At 44.7% G+C, this 20,634-nt stretch overlaps 1 non-coding gene across 1 annotated transcript; it reads left to right on the top strand.

Moving 5' to 3' along the window:
• Positions 1–664: 664 nt before the first annotated feature.
• LOC114813926 lies at positions 665–802 on the top strand. The gene has a single exon (XR_003761670.1). It is a non-coding gene; the product is annotated as a small nucleolar RNA SNORA7 (small nucleolar RNA).
• The last annotated feature ends 19,832 nt before the right edge of the window (positions 803–20,634 follow it).

Here is a 20,634-nt window from a genome sequence, read left to right as displayed (position 1 = left end):
TGCCTAAGACCTGTTGTTTCTGGAGCCTTTTCTGAAGAGACGGTGGATAGGGGTCTTTCTGCTCCTGATTGGGACCTTCTGGCCCCACTGACCTGTCTGGTGACAGCAGAAGCAGTTGGGAGGTTCTCATGACAGAAATGGGGTGCAGGCCTCTAGTTCCCCACAGCTACTCTAACCTCTAGCCACCCGCTTTTTTTATGGTATTTGTTAAGCTTTTTCTCTGTGTTTAATGCTGTCCTAAGCACTGAAGTAGATATATATTGATTAGGTTGGACATAGTCCCTGTCCCGTATGTCACTCACGGTCTAAGTAGGAGGGAGGATAGGAGAACTGAGGCACAGAGAAGTTAAGTGACTTGCCTAAGGTCACACAGCAAGCATTTGGCCAAGGTGGGCTTGGTACAGTGCTCTGCACACCGTAAGCACTCAATAGATACGACTGATAAATGAACCCAGGTCCTCTGTCTTCCAGGCCCACGCTCTTTCCACTTTCCACTGCTTCTCCAACAGGTCTCTTATAAAGGGCAGCAACACCAGTTGGCCTTTGGAGGGTAGCAGAAACCCAAGGACCTCTTGAAGCATCGTGCTCCCCAGAGCCACTCTTTCCTATAGGCCCGGAATCGGTTCCTCACGCGGCAAAAAGGAGGAGCCTACAGTAGGCCTCCAGCCTCTCATGGTTGCATCTGGAGAGTTTCCAGTCCTCTACCAGTCTCGACTATGAGAGGGAGAGTCAAGCAGAGACCTACTCATTCCATTCCTAGCTTGGGCGGTGGCTAGCGAGTGGAAGGCAATCCGCTACAGGTCAAAACTCCCCCATGCTGGGCAGCAGCGGCATAGGAGACAGTCGAGGGCGGAGACTAGAGTTTACTGCGTGCAAGGCGGCAATGGTAAACCACTTCCATATTTTTACCAAGAAAACTCTATGGATACATTACCGAAACGATTGCAGATGGAGAGCGGGGCGTTCTGGGAGAGATGTGTCCGTGGTGTCACTATGGGTCGGTGACGACTCGACGGCATAAGGCAAGACATTAGGCCTCTGTCTGCCCTGGAAAACCCAAACCTTTCCTTTAACGCACAGGCCTCCGTTATTTTTCCTCTCCTTACCACCCCAAAATGTGTCAGTGCTAATTCTCATCACGTGCCTTTGCACAGTGAGGAGCAGATGATTGGCTGAGCCACATATGCTTTACACATTTACGAGCTCGCAAACCTTCCCAGCAGCCTGAACGCTGTTCTTCCCACATCGACTGATGCCATAGCAGCAAAGCTTCGAACACTAGGGCTGTACACTCCAACCTGATCGTATTCAAATCCTTTTCGCCCAATACTCCTTAGTTTCTTCTAGGTGTAGACTTAATTTCTTTCTTGTCTTGTGTTATGCCATCAAGTTGTCTCCGCCCTATAGCGACTCCATGGACGCATCTCTCCCAGAACACCCCACCTCCATCTGTCATCGTTCCGGTAGTGGATCCGGAGAGTTTGCTCGATCAAAATCCGGAAGCGGTTTATCGTTGCCTTCTTCCACACAGTCAGCTTGAGTCTCTGCTCTCGACTGTCTCCGGTGCCGCTGCTGCCCAGCACGGGTGAGTTTTGACTTGTAGCAGATGCCCTGCAACTCGTTAGCCACTGCCCAAGCTAGGAATGGACTCTCCTTCCCAGAGCTGAGACTGGTAGAGTACTGGAAACTCTCCAGGTGCCATCCTGAAAGAGGAAGAATTTCTTTCGAGCCTGTTTTAATTTGTTTAATTGGATCATTGAGAAGGTGGAGGCAGAATGGCTCAGGGCTCACAGGTGTTGGGCACTCACACTCCCACAGACACAGACACACACACTCAAGCACACCTGAAATGAGTTGGTGATATAGTCTAGCTAGTCTGAGATAATCCCTAGTCTGCCTGCTTATATTTTGGATCAGACTATGGTATAAATAAGCAGAATCCTCATCAGATGCAAAGTACAGAGGATTATTTTAAGTGGAAGATTCCCAAACAAAATCACCGATTCCCAATTTCAAGCCGCAGCATATGGCAAATGTCCCCTGGTAGATTCCACGACAATTTGGCATACTTGGCTCCGTGAAAGGTTAATGAAGCTTGATCGTGGATCACACCTGTGTCGCAGTACACCCTGGATCTTTGCTCTCGGTGTTATAACGATCCTGCCCCGTGTGCTCCGTGACCAAAATCTCTCCTCTGGTCCTGTGTTCTCGTCTCCTTAGTTAGCATGATCTCCTTAGATCGTGAGCCCCCTCAGATTGAAAACCCCCAAGGGACGAGACTTTTTCTAATTCCCTCCTGTGTATTCTCTCCCGGCACTTAGTCCAGTGTTCCGTACACAGTAAGCGCTTAATAATGATCATGGTACTCACATGCTTACTGTGTGCGGTACACTGGACTAAGTGCTGGGGTGATCAGCTTGGACACGTTCCCCAACCCACATGGAGCTCAAAGTCTAAGTAGGAGGAAGTAGGATTACAAACGAGGGAACAGACACAGAGAAGTGAAGTGACTTACCTAAAGTCACACGTAAAACAAGTGGTGGAGACGGGATAAGAACTCAGGTCCTCTGACTCCCAGGCCCGTGCACTTTCCACTAGGCCACACTGCTTCTCCACTAGTAGTAGTAATAAATACTATTACTGCTGCTGTTGAGGTCAGGCTCCCCTTTGTCTCTGATGAACTACAGATGCTCTTCTGTCATCCAAAAGAAAGAAAAATATTGAACCAAGTCAATACTGGGGTTGCCCAGAGCTTAGAAGTCATACATGTATCCAAGATGCCTTAAGTCACACAGCCCCAATCTCACTGGGACCAGCCCAGGAAGACAATGGGGAAAGAATAAGCATTTTGTCTGCTGTGTGACCTTGGCCAAGCCACTTAACTTCTCTGTGCCTCAGTTGCCACTTGTCAGCTGTGTGACTGTGGGCAAGTCACTTCACTTCTCTGTACCTCAGTGACCTCATCTGTAAAATGGGGATTCACTGTGAGCCTCACGTGGGACAACCTGATTGCCCTGTATCTACCCCAGAACTTAGAACAGTGCTCTAAGCACATAGTAAGCGCTTAACAAATACCAACATTAATATTATTATTATTACCTCATCTGTAAAATGGGGATTAGGACTGCGAGCCCCACGTGGGACAACCTGATTACCTAATATCTACCCCAGCACTTAAAACAGTGCTTGGCACATAGTAAGCACTTAACAAATACCATTATTATTATTATTATGGTAAAGATCAGGGTGGGGACATTGCCAAAAAGGCACTCTCTCCCCCGGAGGAAACACCTTTCTCTCCCAACCTTCCCCCTATCATTGTCACCATCCCTTTGCATTCTATTTTTTATGGCATTTGTTAAGTGCTTACTACGTGCCAGGCACTTTACTGATCGCTAGGGTAGACACAAGCTAATCAGGTTGGACACAGCCCCTATCCCACATGGGGCTCACAGACTTAATCCCCATTTTACAGATGAGGTAAGTGAGGCTCAGAGAAGTGAAGTGACTTCCCCAAGGTCACACAGCTGACAAGTAGTGGAGCCAGGATTGGAACCCAGGTCCTTTGGACTCCCGGGCCCCTACTCTATCGACTAGGACACACTCTCCAATCCAGGTTTCACACAAAGCTTCTAGTCCTGAAGTAGCCCGGTGTCAGAAGAGGCGAGCGGAAAGCGGCCGTGGAGGCGGAACGACCGTTTTCCCCATTAATCCGCTCCCGTGTCCCGGCCGTGGCGTCACCCGACGATCTGAACCATTCAGGGGTTTCATCCGAGCACGGTGAGTTCCTTGGATTTCCCTTGGCTTCTGCAAATGGGGAACTGCTCTGCTCCCGAGGCGTCTCGCTCTGGCTGCCGTCCACGGAGTAAGTGACTTAAGAGTCTCCGGCTGCCGACGGGCATCCATGTTCCTCAACTTGCCAGGGACATTCTGTGGCTTAGTGTTTCTGTCAAGAAGCAGATCAGTAAAAATAGAACCTGCTCAAGCAGAAAGCACAACCTTATAAAACTGAGAAAAATGCCGGTGGCAGAGTCCGAATGCTTATTTACGGGGACGGAAAAACGCCAGCCCGCGGGGAACGGTTCCCACTTTGTTTAGTACCCTAAGTTCACGTCTGTCTGTTGAGGCTGGCCGGCTGTCAGTCCTGCCAAACTGAGGTGGGGTGAGATGGAGGGTGACAGTCGCGTATCCCCCTACCTCCAGAGGAGAGGGGCAAACGGGCTTAAAAGGCACAGAGTGATTGAGTGTGCGTGGGGCAAAAGAAATGGGTGGGGGCATAACAAATCGGCGGGGGTGCCCTTTACCGTTTGCCACCCACACCGTGGGAGGGAAGAAAGAAGTACATACCAAATTGTGCCATGGGGACTAAGAAGAGCTGCTCTTTGGAGGAGAACTCTTCTCCTCGATGAGTACGTCTCCATACGTCTCGACCCAGCTGGGCAGTGTAGCACTGGGGGATCACAGGCACAAACACAAAAAGCAGTGTGGCCTGGTGGAAAGAACACGGGCCCGAGAGTCCGAAGGTCCTGGATTCTAATTCCCGCTCTGCCATTTGTCTGCTGTGTGACCTTAGGTAAGTCACTTCACTTCTCTCTGTGCCTCAATTACCTCATCTATAAAATAGGGATTAAGACTGCAAGCCCTGTGTGGGTCGGACAGCGTCCAACCTGATTTTTTTGCATCGACCCCAGCGCTTAGTACAGCGCCTGGCACATTGTAAGCTCTTAACCAATACCATTATTATTATTAGTGTTTTTCCTAGGCTCGGTGCTTTCAGCTGAAGTCTTCGCTGGGAGGCGGAACTGCAGAGAGTGATGGGAACACAGCCGTGTTTCTCGAAGAGTTGGGCACCAGATCATCGCAACAGAAATCCCTATCTGGATGCCTAGGAGACTTAGAACTGCAGAATTTCCAAGTTGAATTGTTAGAGAGACCCCTGGCAAAACTCTATCCTCCTCTTGCTTTTCTTCTTTACTGTTTTCCTCCATCTCCTTCCAACCTCCACCCCATCCACGCCTATTTCAGCCCCCAGTCGGCCTCTAGCTGTAGATTACATACAGACCTCTCAGAAATCTAGGCCGTACACTATGTGAGCTCTGAGAAGAATGCCCTTTGATTCTCAATCTACACCCAGTCCCTTGGAGAGGTCACCAACTACCATGTCTACACGATGGCTCCCAAATCTACTTCTCCATCCCCCTCTCCTTTGAAAGCTTGCGTTTCCTCCTGCCTCTGGGTCATCTCTACGTGGATGTCCAGCTGATACCTCCACAGAAAATGTCCCAAACTGAACTCCTCATCTTCCCTCTCACTCTCCTCCCTGCGACTTTCCTTCATTGTTGACAGTGCAACCATCCTCCTTGTCTCACTCACATATTCAGTTAGTCACCTCATCTCCAGAATAACCGACCCTTTCCTCCTCATCCAAACTGCTATCGCGCTGGTCCATGAGCTTGTTATTTCCTTTCTCATCTACTTCATCGGCCTCTTCTGTGACCTCCCTACCTCCAGGCTCTCCCCTTTCCGGCCCATACTTCACTCTCTTGCCCTGATCATTTTCCTAAAATATCACCCCGTGAACATCTCCCCATTCCTCAAACATCTCAATCATTGCCCATCCCTCTCGGCACCAAGCAGAAACTTCTGACATCCGGATCGAAGGAACTCGATCAGCTCTCTCTTTATCCCCCGTCCTCTTCCACTGCAAACCAGACCATACGCTTCACTCTTCTAATGCCAACTTAGTCAGTATATGTCTCACTTTCATCTTTCTTACTTCTGATGTCTTTCTCACATCCACCCTCCAGCATAGAAATCCTTCCATATTCACATCCAGCAGATCACTGCTCTCCTCTCTTCAAGTCCTACTAAAATCACATCTCTTTTAAACCTTCCCTGACTAATCTTTCGCCTCCCTACCTCCCCAAACCACCAATTAACTTGAGTCCTCCCTCCCTAAACACTTAGATACCTACCTTTCCTCCGTCACTGAATTAACGTCTCAGGCGAAGAGCCGGGATCGGGTCCCTTTTGCATTCTGAGTCTAGAACGAACGAGAATCCAAAGGTGGTACAAGGGATAAAAGTTTATTGGTTACAAATATTAATCTAAGTAGGTAAATGATCAGATAAGCACCTCAAATGAATTCTTTGTAGGTGATATTTATTTAGATCTAGCCTCAAATACCTATATCCATTCCTTCATGCGCCTTGAGGCAAGCCAAATACTGTAATTAAATATGGCTCGATGGTTACTGAGCTCCTGAGTCCCCCTCCTAATAAAAATAATAATAATAATTAATAATAGCAATTATGGTACTTTTAAAGCCCTTACTATGTGCCAAGCCTTGTACCCACGTGGAGCTCACAGTCTTAATCGCCATTTTACAGATGAGGTTAAAGGAGGCCCAGAGAAGTTACGTGCCTTAACCAAGGACACAGAGCAGACAAGAGTGGAGTCGGGATTAGGACCCGGGTCTTTCTGACTCCCAGGCCTGTGCTCCGTCCACTGCGCCACACTGCTACTCTTCACTCGAGCTGGTCAGGATGTATCCCATTTCTCAAGCAGCTTCATCAGTGCCAGCAAAAAGTCAAACTCAACATCAAATAGCAGGACAAGATTACCTGCCCACGGTAAGTGCTCGATAAATACTAAATGGGGGCTGAAATAGTGGTGAATAGGGGTGGAGGTTGGAAGGAGATGGAGGAAAACAGCAAAGAAGAAAAGCAAGAGGAGGTCAGAATTTTGCCAGGGGTCTCTTTAACAATTCAACTTTGAAATTCTGCAGTTCTAAGTCTCCTAGGCATCCAGATAAGCAAGATACTCTGCCCACGGTAAGTGCTCGATAAATACTATTGAATGAATGAATGAACAGAGTCTTGGAAAATGGTGAGCTAACAACCAGTGAGGTAATGGTCTTTACAATACAGTTTTGCCGAATGGGAGCGTGAAGGGAATTGACACCGAGAAGAGACCAAAGTGACTCCTGTACGGTGAATTAAAAAAGGGGTATATGCAAGAAGCGGGTGCCGAACAAGTATTTTGAAGATAGAATGAAGTACGGTCTCAGAAATTACAGTATCAGAGTGGAGTGTTGGGAAACTGCCATAGCAGACACATTAGCCTTTGTCAGCAATCGGGAGAGAGATTTGCTTTCTTAATAAAGATCAGGATACCAAGACACTTGCTTCACAAGTGACAAAAGCATCAGCAAAGAAAAACACAATAAAGAATGGATCGTTGGAGAGATAAATGTGTGTATTTAGAAGCGGCATGGCTTAGTGGACAGAGCACTGGCTTGGGAGTCGGAAGGACCTGGGTTCTAATCCCGGCTCCATCATTCGTCTGCTGCGTGACCTTGGGTGAGTCATTTCACTTCCTCTGGGCCTCAGTTACCCCATCTGTAAAATGGAAATTAAGAGTATGAGCCCCATGAGGGACAGGGACCATGTCCAACCTGATTAGCTTGAATCTACCCCAGTGCTTAGAACAGTGCTTGACACATAGTAAGCGCTTAACAGATACCATCATTATAGAGAAGCAGCGTGGCATAGTGGATAGAGCACGGGCCTGGGAGTCAGAAGGTCATGGATTCTAACACCGACTCTGCCACTTCTCTGCTCTGTGACCCTGGGCAAGTCACTTCACTTCTCTGTGCCTCAGTTCCCTCATCTGTAAGATGGGGATTGAACCCCATGTGGGACAGGGACTGTGTCCAACCCGATTTGCTTGTCTCCACCCCAGCGCTTAGTACAGTGCCTAGCACACAGTAAGTACTTAACAAATACCACAATTATTATTATATAGTTATATGTAATAAATCAGTGATGATTTCAATGAGGGATAAACTGAGCCCAAACTACAGACCTTATTTCCATTTTAATGTGGCTGTACACATTTAAAACTTCTCCTTTTAGCAGTAATGTCATTTATTAGTTCTTACAGTGAGTGAAGTGCTACATTAAGCCCGGAGAAAGATATAAGCACTCTGATTCAGACATATCACTGGCTCACCATGTGGGCTCTCAAATTTAAAAGGGAGATGACTATGGACATAGAAGGAAAAACATCACCTTAAATTTAGCAATTCAGCAAGAGCAACAATTTGAGAAAACTACAGGTCAGAGGAATAGACTGTAAGCTCACTGTAGGCAGGGAATGAGTCTGTTTATTGTTGTAACTATACTCTCCCAAGCGCTTAATACCGTGCTTTGCACACAGTAAGCGCTCAATAAATCCAACTGAACGAATGAATAGTGCATTATTGCTGGGCAAGAATACCCCACAGGCTCCATACTACCCCAGGTGGGGTGCTCCTGGATCCAAATTGTCACAAACTGCCATTATTCTAACTTGTAGAGGACTCTTTCCTTGATAATTTATAACTAAGCGTCAAATACACACCATGCACTGGGCCAAGTGGGAGAGTAGCCCATTTCTCTACCCATTTCTCTCCCGTGGAAACAGGGCTCTGAATCATGATGGCAGGTGACAAGATGGGGGGTAGAGAGGAGGAAAGACACTGAAATCCACAGAATCTCCTCCCCGACAACATCCCAGCCGTAGTCAGTTAGAGAAGCAGCGTGGCTCAGTGGAAAGAGCACGGGCTTTGGAGTCAGAGTTCATGGGTTCGAATCCCGGCTCGGCCACTTGTCAGCTGTGTGACTGTGGGCAAGTCACTTAACTTCTCTGGGCCTCGGTGACCTCATCTGTAAAATGGGGATTAAGACTGTGAGCCCCACGTGGGACAACCTGATTCCCCTGTGTCTACCCCAGTGCTTAGAACAGTGCTTTGCACATAGTAAGCGCTTAACAAATACCAACATAATAATAGTCTTGGGGGACCCAGGCCGCTCTGCTTATTCACCCATCTTCAGTACTTTCAGAAATGAAGTTTAAAAATATTCCCTAAACGATTACCCTTTCTATGGCAAGACACACGTGCTATGTCCCACAATTTGGTAAGTTAGAGACTATCCCTACCCAAAATGATAGCAACGATTTCAGAGAAGGGAAAGAGGCCAGACACGTGAACCGATCAAGAATGCCAAAGAAGACTATGTGGTTTCTAGAAAGTTCATTGCAATGACATTAGAAAGTTGGCTCTCTGAAAAATATTCCATTTAAAGCCTCCAACTTAGAAGCAAAATATTATCATGGGACTGACCATGGAAGAGCAAGAGAAAAGGGTCTAGTTCCAGTTGTATCCTGAGTTAAATACCTGGGCAATGTCCCTTTTAGGACACCACAGTTTGCTAGCATTTACTACCTGCTATAAATTAGGACTCCCGAACACTGCCTTTTATTACTTCAGGTAGGGTGATCCCAGCTTTTCAAAGGCAACTTAGAAACTGTAAATTACTTTTAACAACTGCATGAGAGAGAAGGGGAAAAAAATCTCAACCTGGATTATCCTTTTTTTAATTCTTCCTCCACCTCTGTGCTTGCGTGGGTGGGGCATTAGTGCAAAAGCAGGTTTTATTGGGTCCTGCTATTTACCTGAACCAGCTACTCTACCCTCTCTTTTGAAGGAACATCAAAGGGACCTCTTTCATTAGCTTCCTAGTCCGTCTGAGAACACAGCTCCACGTAGTATTCAATCCACCAAATAGAGGCAAATCATTCAGGGGACCAAGTCACCACACCTCACTCCATCCAGCACTTAAAAAGACCAGCCATACACTCAGATTCAGTTTTTCGGCTTGGTTTTACGGCTTTAGCCATGTTAAACCAGTGATGTGTTCGCTAACCCCAAATACATCAGGGTCATTTTATAGCCCAGACAGATTTGGAAATTCAGCATGTGGGAGAAGCACGGCTTAGTGGAAAGAGCCCGGGCTTGGGAGTCACAGGTCTTGGGTTCTTATCTCAGCTCTGCCACTTAGCAGCTGTGTGACTTTGGGCAAATCACTTAACTTCCCTGGGCCTCAGTTACCTCATCTGTAAAAAGGGAATTAAAACTGTGAGCCACAGGTGGGACAACCTGATCACCTTGTATCTCCCCCAGTGCTTAGAATAGTGCTCGGCACATAGTAAGCGCTAAACAAACACCAACATCATCATCAGCTGGTATCCACCATGCCCATTGGTACCTGGCCACACTTCCGGAACTGAAAAAAGCTAATAAAATCCTGACTCTCCTCTTCCAACCAATTCCCTGTTCTCCAATCCGTTCTCTTTGTCGGTCTTTTCCTCCCATTCGTCACCTCCTTCCTCCTTTCTACTGCTCAGGCCTTATTCATTCTTTTCTTCCCTGTATGATAAAGCACAGTGTTTTGGAATGTATGGAATTAGATCTCTATGGAAAGAAAAGGTAAAATATAATAATAATGATGGTATTTGTTAAGCACTTACTATGTGCAAAGCACTGTTCTAAGCGCTGGGGGGGATACAAGGTGATCAGGTTGTCCCACGTGGGGCTCACAGTCTTCATCCCCATTTTACAGATGAGGTAACTGGGGCAGAGAAGTGAAGTGACTTGCCCCAAGTCACACAGCTGACAAGTGGCAGAGCCAGGATTAGAACCCATGACCTCTGACTCCTAAGCCCGGGCTCTTTCCAATATATGGGCTTGTTTGTTCTAGGTTTGGAGATTAAGAGAGGAAGAAGACAGGGGGTGTCTAGAAGTGCGGTAAAAGACACCACTGGTAAATGTAGGTGGGGTCAGTGAAAGTTCTGCACAGAGGTAGGTCCTTCTTGAGCCCTCCTTAGATTGTGAGCTGGCTGAGGAACAGGGTCTGTGTCTAATTCCCACTTGTGTATTCTCTCCCGGGTGCTTAGAACAGTATTCTGCACACCGTTAAGCGCTTAATAAATACTCTTTCTACTATCACTGATAGTACTATTTCCTCTCCCCATGAGCCTGTGATGATCCTTCCATCTCAGTCAATACCCACTGCCCATCCTTTGATGAGAAGCAGCGTGGCTCAGTGGCAAGAGCACGACCTTGGGAGTCAGAAGTCATGGGTTCGAATCCGGATCTGTCACTTGTCAGCTGTGTGACTGTGGGCAAGTCACTTCACTTCTCTGTGCCTCAGTTACCTCATCTGGAAAATGGGGATGAAGACTGTGAACCCCACGTGGGACAACCCGATTACCCTGTATCTCCCCCAGCGCTTAGAACAGTGCTCTGCACATAGTAAGCGCTTAACAAATACCAACATCATTATCCTTTAAGACCAATAACAAACTAGCCTAAATTTCTCTTCACGGGCTACCTAGTGAGACAACAACTAGGCCATTGAACGTCACAAAAGTCTCGGAGATCTGGCAGAAGTGAACTCTTCACACCATGCTTGGCCCTAGTCCAGAACCTCTGGGGCTAAAACAGACTAGCTGCTACTTCACCTGCCGAAGAGCTGAGGCCTTGAATTGGAGCCCATGTCAGAGAGCATATTCCTGTTCTATTTTGGACAAGAAAGACCCAAGACAAAACAGGGATAGAAGCAGCGTGGCTCAGTGGAAAGAGCACAGGCTTGGGAGTCAGAGGTCGTGGGTTCTAATCCCGGCTCTACCACTTATCAGTTGTGTGACTTTCGGCAAGTCACTTAACTTCTCTGTGCCTCAGTTACCTCATCTGTAAAATGGGGATTAAGACGGTGAGCCCCACGTGAGACAACCTAATTACCTTGTATCTATCCAGCGCTTAGAACAGTGCTTGGCACATAGTAAGGGCTTAACAAATACTAAAATTATTAAGTACACCTGAGCCTGTAGATCAAGGGGTCTACTATTAGGGCTAGGGCTATTAGGGCTATTAGGTGGGCGATGGGGTTTTCTTAAGGACTAGTAATAATAATAATTGTGGCGTTTGTTAAGCGCTTACTATGTACCAGTCACTGTACTAAGCACTGGGGCGAATACAAGCAAATAGTTTGGACACAGTCCCTGTCCCACATGGAGCTCGCCGTCTCGATCTCCATTTTACAGATGAGATACCTGAGGCACAAAGAAATGAAGCGACTTGCCCAAGGTCACAGAGAAGACAAGTGGTGGAGCCAGGATTAGAACCTATGACCTTCTGACTCTCAAGCCTGGGCTCTATCCTACCTGATGTGACCCACCCTTTCCCTTGTAACAAGTTGCTCCCGGAGCAACGTAACCACTAAATTTAGACTCCAGCAATCTAGAATGGGCCCAGAAATACACTATCAAAAACACTTGTAGGGTTGGGCTTCATAGTAGGAGTCTAAATTCAGTGGTTTAATCGCTCCACAGGTTTATAGGAAGGGATGAGTATCTGTGTCTCAACCCCACCAACTTCTGTTAATGAATAGGTGGACCTCTCAAAATTAGGATGGACATCCAAAACCGGCACCCTTGAGCCAGAAAATTTAGTATAATCTGGCAGTGGAAAAGCTGTTGGTCTATCAGATTTTTGACCTGCCTTTGTCATGCTAAATTTCAAAGTTTATGAGGGTTAAACTGTTCAACTGGGATGGAATTAAGCTCCCTGTGGGCAGAGAACATGTCAACCAACTGTGTTATATTGTACCCACCAAGAACTTAGAAGAGTGCTCTGCACATAGTAAGCACTCAATAAATGCGACTGATTGCTTAATGGCGAAGAGTGGCCTCAGGCTACTCCATGGGGGGAATTTTCTACCCCTTGTCCAGGACGATATTTTCTCTCATAAACTGAGCTATATATCTCACTCTAAACGATTTAAAATCATTCCAGTATGAGTTCATAGTGTCTAGGTCCCCGGTTGAAGCATCATTTCCCCTTCTTTACCTATATTTTTCTCTATTTATCAGCCTCTCATTCTGCAAGTTTTTATATTGTGATATAAAGAGAAGAGTAGAACATCTTTCATTACAATCTTCAGAATCCAAAAATTACATTTATGAGCTCTAACTTGGAGAAAATTGAGTTGGAAAGTGTTAGTTCAACCTAGTGCTTAGGGAGTGCTTAATAAATGTTAAATATTTATTGGGGTTAAGTATAGAGTGGGGTGGGAGGGACCATGAACTTCTGACTGCAACAGTGAGGGGAGACTCTGTGAAAGGTAGGAAGCTGGCATGAAACAAAATTAATCCTGTATCTAAAAGTAACATCTTCCTGCCACTCTCCTTCTGTAGACAATCTGCCACTATTAAGTAGGTGAATAAGAATGGATTTCAGTTGACTCCTTTTATCCTAAAATAAGAGACAGCATGGAACTATTCTAAAGGGAGAAGGGACACTCAGCTGTAATCCCTGAAGAGAACTCATTTTATCACATTTTCTATTCCCCACCAGTTGCCTTCATCACATCCTTCTCTGTTTAGGGAAATTATCCCAAGTCCTTAATCACCACTTCCCCGGGAACTCAGTCCTGCAAAGGATTTTGAAACAATTCCTTCACGGGCTTATGACCTAACAAAGAAACTCCGGGTTACTTGGAACCTGGAAGCTACACAGCTCATTAAGGTTGGAAAGAGGTCTAGAGCACACCAAATTCTATGCAAATCAGCGCTGATGAGCACTTAACTAATCTGTTTACAAACCAGGGCTGCTGGGCAGGCCTCAGTGATTTTTCTATCAAAGCAAAGTACTGTTCTTTATGGGCATCTGGTTGTCCCTGAATGGGTAGTTTAAACATATACTCTTTCTTCAAAGTAAGATCAAAGGCTTTATTACTTCTAAATGAGTGCATTATTTCCACTTACTACCTTCTTGTTTGCAATTTGTGTTTATTAACAGCAGTGTCTCAGATTTACTTTGTGAGTTACTAGTTTCTGAAAACATTACGGCAGTTTTATGGACCACCGTGTACATTTGTGGAGATTATGTAGCGTAATACATGGTGTGGTCCATCAGATACAAGGACATTAAGCAAAAAAAAAAAAATCTGCAAAGATGACAATATCTGACCATACAGAATTCATTTGTGATTTTTTTTTTAAAGAAGCCATCTGGTGCATTTAGACTAATTCAGGGAAAGCCACCAACTATGAAGGCCTGCAGATTAGACAACCACCAAGCATTTTGTTCTTTGAAGTTATGACTGAGTTTTCCCTAAACCACCAGATTTGATTGGTATTCGGACAAAATGACCAGGAAGTAGCATCGATGTAATACTTTGAGAAAAATATAATTTTTATATGTTCTATTAAAGAGAATCAACACAACACTCAGATGGGGCCATAAAATCTCCTATGTTTTTTTCTAGGACCTGAGCAATCCTGCCAGAACCCAAACTTGTTCCGAGGCTCTGTAATTAAAATCCTGTCCTTCACTCTTAGGGTCTAAGAACCTGATGTGCTGTTACAAATGATGCGTCTTGCCAAGTCCCATGCAGTGACACCTTTAGCATGAACTTGGGATGCCGCAGACCTGAAGAAGATGCAATCACTTTAAGAAGTTCGGCAACATATTTTCATAGGGTTGATGCTAACTGGAAATCTGTGGTCGATAGAATTCGAAATGAAAAATACTTTTTTTTTCAAAAAATCGGCAACCAGGACAAAGGTAGCTAAAGCCTTTGATGACATGGAAGTGGGGAAGGTCGACAAAGGTCTTGATTCTAGAGAGGTCCAAAAATTTACAGAGATTGAGAAAAGGTACCCCAAATCTTCTGGGTAGACTATATTTACTTCAAAAATATCACCATGACAGTGAAATATACCCATAAGTCAATATGGGATTTTTTTCAATGGTATTTGCTAAGTGCTTACTATGTGCCAGGCACTGTACTAAGTACTGAGGTGGAGATGTTTCTTTGTCTATTTACAAGCACCTAGGGTAGTGCTATGCAGAAAGTAGGTGCTCAACAAATAATAATAGTACTTAATTCTACCCTTCTTCCTACTAAAAAGCATTTGTGAACAAGCCCAGTAGAAGAAGAGTAAAGCAAGATACGAAGGAGGAGATGAGAGGAACCTATACGGTGGCACACGGCCATGAGTGAGAAACCGATATGATAGTTCTTCCGGTTAGATTACTGCTTAATCAAGAATTCCCAATTTGCCATAATGTCTGTATTGCAGAAAGAAAGCTTTGCCTACAACCATATAAAGGAGATCTAAGATAAAGAAGAAATCTGAAGTGTTTAGACCGAAGTTCTACATTCGGTTAACGTTAACTCTCTGATTTATCCTTCACTTCAACATTGACTTTTTTTTTTTTTTTTGTCTTTGAGAGTAAAGGTTAATTTCTGCTGAAAGTAAAGATAAAGTAAATACCAGTTAGGAGGTAACTTGTAGACTACATTTACATTAGCACAAATAAGCTATCATGTCTCACTGGCAATCTTAGCTCATTAAAGGCACAAAACTAAACGAAGCAAAGAGAATGAATCATGCTTGACAATTACAGAGAACGTAGGCCTCAGGTCAGGGTTAAGGTCAACAAGGAAAGTGTAGGAAGGAGAGGAGGTTCAAGCGGCATTTGTTCTTACAGTATCTGTAATTAGAAATATAACAGAAATAGTTCTAAATAACACCCTGATTTTCAGGCAAGCTGGCATTCTAAAAATACTCTCGTGCCGAATGGTAAATGCGATCAGAGGTGAATGTCACTGGCGAAAACCATAAATCTAATGTAATAATCGGCTTGAGCTTATGTGTATGAAGCCCTACACTCAAAGAGAAGATAAAACTCACATTTTGGGGGAGAACTGACTTCTCCCGGCTATTGGGATAGCATTTTTAAAATTTCATTTGTTAAACGCTTACGACGAGCCGGGCACCCTACGTAGATATAAGCTGAGTAGGTAGGACACAGTCCATGTCCCATATAATAATAATAATGGTATTTGTTAAGCGATTACTATGTGCCAGACACTGTACTAAGTGCTGGGGTAGATACAAGCTAATTGAGTGGGATACAGTCTCTGCCCCACGTAGGGCTCACAGTCTTAATTCCCATTTTAACAGATGAGGTAATTGAGGCACAGAGAAGTTAAATGACTTGTCCAAGGTCACCCAGCAGACAAGAGGTAGAGCAGGGATCAGAATCAGGTACTTCTAATTCTCAGGGCTGTGCTCTATCCATTAGGCCGTGCTGCTTCTCATTACATTACCTCTTCCTCTGCACCCAAATGACACTTCCAGTTCATTTGGTTTCAAAAGGTGAGCAGAGCTGTTCACTCTTGAGCAAAGTCCAGTAACCGTATAAAATGAAAACAAAATAAAATGTTTGACTGCTTATATTGACAAATTTCGCAATATAAAAAATCAAATCGGCTATATTAAAGGACCTTAGAAGAGAAGCAGCGTGGCCTTGTCAGAAAGAGCCTGGGCCTGGGAGTCAGAGGACCTGAGTTCTAATTCTGACTTTGCTATGTGACCTTGGGCAAGTCACTGAAATTATTAGGCTTGGGAGTCAGATGATGTGGGTTCTAATCCTGGCTCTGCCACTTGTCTGCTGTGTGAACTTGGGCAAGTCACTTCTCTGTGTCTCAGTTACCTCATCTGTAAAATGAGAATTAAGACTGTGAGCCCCATGTTGGACAACGTGATTACTTTGTATCTACCCCAGGGCTTAGAACAGGCCCTGGCACACAGTAAGCACTTAACAAATACCATCAGTATTATTATTATTATTATTAAATTCTCTGCACCTCAGTTTCCTCATCTGTAAAATGGGATTAAATCCTACTCCCTCCTATCTAAACTGTGAGCCCCATGCAGGACAGGGACTGTGTCTCGCCTCATAACCTTATGTTCATTCATTCAATCATATTTATTGAGCAGTTACTGTGTGTGGAGCACTCTACTAAGCATTTGGGAGAGTACAATACAATAATAAACCGATCCATTCCCTGTTCACAACGAGCTTGAAGTCTAGAGTGGGGAGAGACAGACATCAAAGCAAATAAATAAATTACAGATATATACATAAATATACAGATATATACATAATAATAATAATGTTGATATTTGTTAAGCGCTTACTATGTGCAGAGCACTGTTCTAAGCGCTGGGGTATACAGGGTAATCCAGGTTGTCCCACATGAGGCTCACAATCTTCATCCCCATTTTACAGATGAGGTAACTGAGGCACAGAGAAGTGAAGTCACTTGCCCACAGATGGATGAGCAACCACGGGAGTTTTTTTGAAGAGCGGGGTGACAACTCCTGAACGTTTCTGTAGAAAAAATGATCGGAGCAAGGGAGTTAAGTATGGACTGGAGTGGGGAGAGAATACAGGAGGCTGGAAGGACAGCAAGGAGGATGATGCAGTAATCCAGGAGGGACCGGATGCGTGATTGTATTAACGTGGTAACAGTTTGGATGGAGAGGAGAGGGTGGATTTTAGCAATGTTGTGAAGGTGGGACCGACAGGATTTAGTAATGGATCTAATTCATCCCCCCTCCCAGCCTCCCGGCACTTACGTTCATATCTGTAATTTATTTTAATGTCTGCCTCCCCCTCTAGACTGTGAGATCAGCGCTTATAATAATGTTGGTATTTGTTAAGCGCTTACTATGTGCCGAGCACTGTTCTAAGCGCTGGGGTAGACATAGGGGAATCAGGTTGTCCCACGTGGGGCTCACAATCTTAATCCCCATTTTACAGATGAGGGAACTGAGGCACAGAGAAGTTAAGTGACTTGCCCACAGTCACACAGCCGACAAGTGGCAGAGCTGGGATTCGAACTCATGAGCCCTGACTCCAAAGCCCGTGCTCTTTCCACTGAGCCACGCTGCTTATTACAACGCTCTGCACACAGTACGTGCTTAGTAAATAGGAATGAGTGAATGAATAAATGAACGACTAGAACAACGTTTGACACATTGAAAGGCTTATCATTGTTATTATTATTTCAAGAAAACCCAACAGTTTCAGACTACCGTAAGATTTAGATGATATTCACTCTTTCAATAGTATTTATTGAGCGCTTACTATGTGCACAGCACTGTCCTAAGCATTTGGAATGTACAATTCGGCGACGGATAGAGACAATCCCTGTCCAATGAAGGGCTCACAGTCTAATCAGACGTCTAACTAGAGTCTAATTAGAGAAGCAGCGTAGCTTAGTGGAAAGAGCCCGGGTTTAGGAGTCAGAGGTCATGGGTTCTAATCCCAGCTCCGCCACCTGTCAGCTGTGTGACCACGGGCAAGTCACTTCACTTCTCGGTGCTTCAGTTACCTCATCTGTAAAATGGGGATGAAGACTGTGAGCCCTACTTGGGATAGCCTGATTACCTTGTATCTACCCCAGCGCTTAGAACAGTGCTTGGCACATAGTAAGCGCTTAACAAATACCAACGTTATTATTAATCAGGGGAGACGTATTTATTGAGCACTTACTGTGTACAGAGCACTGAATTAAGTGCTTAGCACCATACATTCCAAGCATGTATACGATTTGTACATTCCAAGCGCTTAGTACAGTGCTCTGCACACAGTAAGCGCTCAATAAATACTATTGAATGTATACATCAAAAGAAGCTGAATCAACACTCTTCCAAACAGGACATCATATGAATTCTTGGTGACTCAAGGAAAAGAGAAGTACGGAATTATTTTTCAATTCTACTCCCACCAGGGAAGAACTTTGGCTTCTCTTATACAGAGAATAGCGAATCACTCACTCTGTTCTTTCCTGTAACAATCCCAACTACAGATCAATTTGGGGCATCGTTTTTAATCACTGAAGATGTAAATGCCAAGTTCTGTCCTTTTGAAGATGAAAAAAATACACTCAAATTTGAGGGAGCTCTCTGCCCCGCCAAAGCTATGAAATGCACACCAACTCTGCCCTTTTATTTTATGGGTTTGGCTGCGAGAAATGTTTCCAAAGCTTCTCTCGCCAACTACAGTATTTTAGATACTCCTGCCAATACATGGGACCTCACTGAACACTGCCTGTGCATCACGTTCACTGAAGTAGTTCATTCTAGAAGAGCCTCTCTCATCAGCACTTTCCCAGAAATAATAAGTGATCATTAATTAGAAAGCATTGATTCTGAAACCTGCCCTTCGCGATACAAAATCGTAACACTGCAATATGCGTTACTTACCGACGAACAATATGTACCATTTAGTCAAATTGTTGAAGACATGGGCAAAGTTTTGAAATGATATCTGTCCCCAGTTTTTTCACCTCTTTCAAATGCTAAACAAGGAGAGCTGACGGTAAGCTCGCTGTGGGCAGGAAATGTGTCTGTTTATTGCTGTATTGCACTCTCCCGAGCGCTTAGTACGGTGCTCTGCACACAGTAAGCGCTCAATAAATATGATTAAATGAATGAATGAATGAATGGAGGCAACAGCTGAATCTCCTCTGTCATCCGTTTTGGAATGGAGCAATCCTCATTTACTGTATTCTCCTCTGCACTTAATTCTGAAGTGGTTTTACCGCTATGAGTGAAACCCAGTCTTCTCGCTAAGCGTACGTGAATTATTAAATGAAGAATACAATTAAGTATTAAAAGGTCACGTTCGATATATCTGTCCCAGATGAAAGACGACCTCACGTCTGGGTCAGTGCAATGCATAAATTGGTTTATGGGCCTAGGACCTTGTATGGAATGTTACAAATCCCTCTGATGTCCTTAAGCTCCCTCTTCAATTGAGCTGAAAGATGGCTAAAAACTCGCACAGGCAGACTGCTCCCTATTGGCTATCCATTTGAGAAAGCTCAGGGGTGCAGTTATTCCAGTTGAGGCTGGCAGTAACCCGAGCCACTTAGCTAACGGGGCCGGTTCCTGACAGCTGCCTGGGTGGAATTTACACATTTGGATAACTCTGCTCCACTCTCTGGGCAACGACGGTTTCTTTTTCGGCGGCCGGTGGGGGCGAAGGGGGAGAGCGTCTGACACGTCGAGATACAGGGGAAGATCAAGATTTGATGCCGAGAAGGGCAGTCCCAAATCAAAGAGAAGCTCCAGATTCAATTCCAGTTTGGCCTCCACTGTGACTCGGGTCATTCCAACATGTCACATTCTGGATAAAGGACTGAATTCTGAATTGTGCAGTGAGCGCCGAAAAGAGGGGTGAAAGACATTTACATGAGGTTTCGTATTTTTACCACACGTGCCTGGTCCCAACGGTATTTACTGTAGTTCAAAGTGGGCATATAATTATTTTCTCACAAGTCTTCTTAGGTGATTGAAGGAATATGAGAATAAGAATCACAGTAAGAAAAGGTTGTGCGTCTAACTCACGCTTGCCATTCATGGTGGTTTTTACTTCACATCAGCTTTTCCAAATGAGTATCAGTATGCAGCCTGGAGTAGATTTTAGTTTGGGAGCAGTGTAGATTTTTCAAGGTAATGAAGTGATTTAACCAAGGAGATTTTCAAAATATCAAACCCATGTGTTGCATTCAATTTGCATTAGAACACGCTGGGTCAATAGTGCAAAAGGTCAACAATATTACACCTACTCTTCCTGTTAGAGTAAGACTACTGTTCAATAACTGCAGCTGGCACTTACCCCAAATCACCACAACATGAAGAGGGGACAAATTTGTCAGACTGGGAGAAAAATCATAACGAGGCTCCATGAAAGGACTGCAGTCCACTAAAACTTCTATTTAAGGGTAGCGACAGATATCGTAATGGTACAAAAAAATGCTCTTTTTTAATATTCTTTGCTAGCACGGTTATTATTAAATACAATCTTAGGAAATAAAGCTCGTGTTTTCTCTTTTTAGTGATCCACAACCTCAGTCTTGAAGAAGAAACAGAACAGCCTTAAGC

This window comes from Ornithorhynchus anatinus, chromosome 8 (genome assembly GCF_004115215.2).
Source record: "Ornithorhynchus anatinus isolate Pmale09 chromosome 8, mOrnAna1.pri.v4, whole genome shotgun sequence".
In the NCBI taxonomy this organism is placed as follows: Eukaryota; Metazoa; Chordata; class Mammalia; order Monotremata; family Ornithorhynchidae; genus Ornithorhynchus; species Ornithorhynchus anatinus.
This window is presented reverse-complemented; position numbering and strand designations above follow the sequence as displayed.